The sequence below is a fragment of the Papio anubis genome, chromosome 12 (genome assembly GCF_008728515.1).
Source record: "Papio anubis isolate 15944 chromosome 12, Panubis1.0, whole genome shotgun sequence".
In the NCBI taxonomy this organism is placed as follows: Eukaryota; Metazoa; Chordata; class Mammalia; order Primates; family Cercopithecidae; genus Papio; species Papio anubis.
This window is the reverse complement of record NC_044987.1, coordinates 113,844,714-113,850,479: the sequence shown is the minus strand read 5'-3', so window position 1 is coordinate 113,850,479 and position 5,766 is coordinate 113,844,714. Positions and strand designations below refer to the sequence as shown.

At 46.3% G+C, this 5,766-nt stretch overlaps 1 long non-coding RNA gene across 1 annotated transcript; it reads right to left on the bottom strand.

Moving 5' to 3' along the window:
* Positions 1-3,511: 3,511 nt before the first annotated feature.
* On the bottom strand, positions 3,512-4,761 carry LOC103877432. Its single transcript, XR_637122.3, has 2 exons — positions 3,947-4,761; positions 3,512-3,837 (listed from the first exon to the last, which is right to left on the bottom strand). It is a non-coding gene; the product is annotated as an uncharacterized LOC103877432 (long non-coding RNA).
* Between the last annotated feature and the right edge of the window lie 1,005 nt (positions 4,762-5,766).

Below are 5,766 nucleotides of genomic sequence, written 5' to 3'. Positions count from 1 at the left end.
CATCCCGTTGCCTGTTATTTCCAAAAACTTCTTCCTTGGATGCTTTGAGAGAATCCCCTCTGAATCCCAGCGTGAGCCTCGTCTACCTATGCTGGGTGCCTCAGAGGCTGCTTAATGCCTTCATTCAACAAATATTTATTAAACAACTATGACATGCCAGGAATTCTTCCAGGTACTAGGACTGCAGCTACGAATAAAACAGACAGGACCGCTGCCCATGTGAGCTTGAATTCTAATGGAGTGAGAGATAGCAAGGAAATAGATGTATGATATAATGTCAGGTGGTGAAAAGCACTGCAAAGAAAAATAAAACAGAGTCAGTGTGTAAAGAGAGAATGGGGACCCTTGTTTTTTTTTTTTTCTTGAGACAGAGTCTCGCTGTCTCATCCGGGCTGGAGTGCAGTGGCACAATCTCAGCTCACTGCCACCTCCGCCTCCCAGGCTCAAGAGATTCTCCTGCCTCAGCCTCCCGAGTAGCGGTGATTATAGGCATGTGCCACTACACCCGGCTAATTGTTTGTATTTTAGTAGAGATGGGGTTTCACCATGTTGACCACGGTGGTCTCCAACTCCTAAGCTCGGACAGTCCGCCTGCCTCGGCCTCCCAAAATGTTGGATTACAAGGGTGAGCCATGGCGCCCAACCTGGGACCCTATATTAGATTGTCGCAGATGGCTTCTCTGAAGAGGTGATATTTAAGTGGCAACCTGAACTAAAGGAGAGCAGCAAGCCATGAAGATATCCGACAAACAGAAAAGAACACTCCAATGCCCTTAGTAGGAAATGGGCTTGAGGAAGGGGGAGAAATTGGGGCACAAAAGAGTCAAGCAATTCTGGTATCTAGCCAGAACTTCACCTGTTTCTTGTTGTTTGTTTCTTCGAAACAAGATTTCCACTCCTGTCACCCAGGGAGGAGTGCAGTGGCATGATCATGGCTCATTGCAGCCCTGACCTTCCAGGTTCAAGCAATCCTCCTCCCTCATTTTTTTATTTCTTTGTGGAGTGGAGGTCTCACTATGTTGCCCAAGCTGGTCTCAAACTCCTGGGCTCAAGTGATCCTCCTGCCTCGGCCTCCAAATGTGCTGGGATTACAGGTATGAACCACTGTGCTCGGCCAGGAACTTCAACTGTTAATTGAAGCCAAGTGGCCTTAGAGGGTGTTGCAGATGAGGACTTCAAGGAAAACGGAGAAAGTATGATTGGAAACTGGAGGAGAGAAAATTATTATTGTTACAGAGTCTGAAAGTTTAGCAGCACTGTTATCTGTAGTAATGTGGAAAGTAGAAAATGTACTTAATGGGCTAGGTGATCTTGTTAGGGAGATTTCCAGGTAGAGTATTGGAAGTGCCACTTCACTTCTTCTTCCTGTTTTAGTAAAATGAGATAGAAGAGAAATAAACTAAAGGAAGAACTGTTCAACATAAAAGTGCCAGGACTTTCTGGTTCTGAAAATTCCCATCTTCTATAGATGGCAAACAATGCTAAATTTAAGAAACAGTTTCTGGGGAAAGATCAAATCCAGGACAATATCAGGAAAACATAGTCTAACAACGAAGCTAGAGGAGTGACTATAAACTCTTTTATTATATCATCAGAAAATGTAAAGGGTGCTTCAGAGAATCATTCATAATAAGGTTCCCAGGAAGTTTAAAGATATTCTTCAGCAGCCGGGCGCAGTGGCTCAAGCCTGCAATCCCAGGACTTTGGGAGGCCGAGATGGGCGGATCACGAGGTCAGGAGATCGAGACCATCCTGGCTAACACGGTGAAACCCCGTCTCTACTAAAAAATACGAAAAACTAGCCAGGCGAGGTGGCAGGCACCTGTAGTCCCAGCTACTCAGGAGGCTGAGGCAGGAGAATGACATAAACCCCAGAGGTGGAACTTGCAGTGAGCTGAGATCCGGCCACTGCACTCCAGCCTGGGTGACAGAGCGAGACTCCATCTCAGAAAAAAAAAAGATATTCCTCAGCAGTATCAGCAGAATGCCAAGGTAGAGACAGGTTTATCTCAAAGAGACTTGTTAAATAGAGTAAACCTCAAAAAGATTCATAGGGGACCCAAAAGGGCTTTACAAGAGTTGTATTGGCAGAAGCACTGCTAGTTTGCACTGAAAGAAACAGGCACAATACAAAATAAAAATAAGACTTTGGATTTCTTTTCTATAGGTAAGAAGAAAGCTGAGACAACCAATCATCTGCTAAGATAAGCCACCTTTCATGAAAAAGAAAAGATGACTCAGCTTCTAGACAAAGCCAACAGTCCCTAGGGCAGAACCAAGAGCCAAGGCAAATTATTTCCAGCCCTTAAGTCCTAATGAAGTAACTTCCAATGTGTGGTCTGCTAGATTTAAGAATGGCTATGTACTAATGACTCCTGTATGCCTCCTTTTATTTTTTTCTAAACAGGAATTCACTATGTTGCCCAGGCTGGCCTTGAACTCCTGGGCTTAAGTGGTCCTCCTGCCTCTGCCTCCCGAGTAGCTGGGACTACAAGCATGCACCACCACAATCAGCTCTATGTACTTCTCTTCTCAAATTGGGGATATCTATAATGGTTATCTTATGCTTCTTACACTGTTGTATGTTGCAGGGTGCAGGGATACAGATAACTGCCTCTTTAGTTCGCATGTCTTCAGATCAAGCAAAACTATTCTCAAGAGCTATACTTGAGGAGCCTTATCTGAGAAGCCTCATCTTTACCTGATTTGGGTGATGAGATTCTGGACTTTGAGCTTTAATAAGATGAGACTTTTGGAGGCTGTGGGAGGAGGTAAGAGGATTCACATGTGGAAAGGATATAATTTATTGGGGGCCAGAGGGTGAGCTATGATGGACTGCCTCCTACATGGCCCCATATGATATCCCCTCCTGGTGTTTACACCATTATTTAGTCCCTTCCCACACTGAATAGAGAAGACCTGTGAAGCAAATATGATACTGTAGAAATGATGGTGTGTGGCTTCTGAAGCTTTAAAGACACTGTGGCTTCTGTCTTGTTCTTTCCAAGATTACTTATTCTGGAGGAATTCAGCCGCCATATTGTGAGGACACTCAAGCAGCCCTGTGGATAAGCCACCTGGTGAGGAACTGAGGCCTCCTGCTAACAGCCAGTCCCAATTCCCCATCTATGTCATTGACTCATTCTAGAATCAGGACCTCTTGGCAGTGCAGCTTATAAATGGCTGCAGCTCTGACCAATAACTTGGCTACAATCTCATGAGAAACCTCAAATCTGAGCCATCCTGCTAAGCAAACCACTCCAGAATTACTGCCCCACAGAAACTATGTGAGATAATAAATGTTTATTGTTGCTTTAAGTCACTAAGTTTTTTAATAAATTTTTTTAATACAGACGAGGTCTTGCTCCATTGCCCAGGCTGGTCTCGAACTCCTGAGCTCAAGCCATCCTCCCAAGTCAGTCTCCCAAAGTGCTGGAATTACAGGTGTGAGCCACCACTCCCAGCCTGTTTTTTAATAATTTGTTATGCAGCAATAGATAACTAATACAAATGGTCATCCATTCTTTATTTAAATCCTTCCAGGATCAGAGAATTCATCTATTCATTCATTCAACAAGCAGTTTAATAACTGTTGGTATCTACTCTGTTCTGGCCAAATAGTCACCACCCCTCCCTGTGGGAGCATGGTATCTCCCTAAGCCCATCAAGTCTGAAGACATACTTGATCATGTGATTTTCCATGGCCAATAAAATGTGAACAGAGGGATGTAAGCCACTTCTGAGCAGAGGCTTTAGAGTCATTTCTCAGTTCTGCCATCACTGTTTTTCCTGTGCCTCAGAACCAGCAGTTTCATAGCTGATCTTTCAGCCTGAATCCTGGAACGAAAAAAACATAGAACAGGCTCACAGCTACTGCAGGCAATGTGCAACATTAACAAGAACAGCCCTTTTTGTTATAATTATTATAAGCCACTGAGTTTAGTACCTGTTTGTTACTTGGCATAACCCAGCAAAAGCTGACTGATACAGTCACACTGCATCCAGACCTGGTGGGATGACTTTTTTATCTGAGTCTTCTTTAGCCTGGCTTTCCTCCTCGGAATGCTTCCTGGTTCCTAACTGTTTCTCAAAAATGTGCCTCCCAGGGTCAACATGATGGAGTCTGATCGGCCCAGGGCATGTTGACCTTCCTTTCCAAGACCTGAGTGTCAAACACTCATAACATGGCTCCTTGAGACTTGGGAAACTTTGCTGCCTGGCAGCCTCACAGTCTGGAACACAGAGCTTCCCACATATAGCTAGAGAAGAATGCCTCCAGGGACCAAAATGACGTCATGAGTCCACATTCTAAAACTTGAGAACTTGACCCTGAGGACAGATTCTAACCTCCTTAGAACCTAATTAGGCTTCCCAACCTGCAATCTAATGAGCTTGGTGATGTGGCTGCCAAGTTTACAGCAGATTCGAAGGTATGAATTGAAGAGAAATCAAAATGCCAGGCAACCCAGCAGAATCGAGGAAACAAACAAGAGTTGGCTGAGTGCCAAACGGTGTCAGGCACGACCCATTTCACGACCATCTGTAAAATAGGTATTAATGTGCCCATTCTACAGGAGAGGAAACTGAGGCTCAGATAGGTCACTAATTTGACAAAGGTCGCAAGCTTGTCAATAAGGATTCAAATGGGCATATGGTAGACACGATATGAACGGCAGTTCCTGGTGCTGATTTTGGCATTGGTGCTGGTTGTAGGGAAAGCAGAGCCAGTGGGGAGGGAGAAAACCATGAGATGGGAGGGTAGAGGGAGATTTTCAGTGGAACAAGGTCCCAGGTGGAGAAGGGATGAGCCCTGGGGTATGGAAGAGTGGGGTACAGGGGAGGAGGGAGCACCTGAGAGCCCAGGGAACCCTGGAAAACCATCCCCACCTCAGAAAGGGACTTCCTTAGGGCGGGCTGTCCCTCGATGTTCTCCCTAGAAGGCCAAGCCCTAGCCTGGGCAACACGACCTGGCTACTGCACCGCACTTCCTTCCCGGGCTCACACAGCGCTGGGCTCTCGCAAGACCATTTGTTGAGCTCTAGGAGTCTGGACCGATTGGCACATACGTATGGACCAGGACAACATCCAGTGCCAGGTTTATTGCTGCCAAGCCAGAATGGAGACTGCTTATGCCCGTGGAATTGAACTTGCCAGTGCCAGCCCAGGCACAAGAGCTGGACAACTGCCCCTGGTGGGGGCTGCCACTTGGAAGAGAGCAGAGGTGCAACTGGCAGACAGGAGGGCCCAAGAGAGCAGCTAGTGATCCCCCACTCAGGACCCTGCTTCTGTCTAAGATTGCCTGAGTCCCGTTTCCTCCCAAGGAGGCACAGAGAGAGCCCCAGTCATTCCTTCACCCGTTCTCTCCAGGGGAGGCCAAGAGGCTGCACATTCCCCTCAGGACAGACAAGTGTCCAGCCCAGCACTGCGTGTGGGCACAGACAGGAGGAGGGGCTGGGGCACCAGCATTCTCCATGCAGACACCTGACTAAGACCAGGACCACCTGGCATTTTGGAAACCTTGATGAACACCTTCTCAGGGTTTATCTAAATTATTCTTTTTAACTTTTATTGTGGTGAAATATGTATAACATAAAATTTGTCATTTTAGCTATTCTTAAGTATACAGTCCAGTGACATTAAGTGCATTGTTGTGTGACCATTACCACCACTCAGCTCCAGAACTGTTTCATCTTCCCAACCAGAACTCCACACTAACCCCCATTCCCCCTCCCCCAGCCCCTGGCACCCACCATTCCGCTCTCTGAC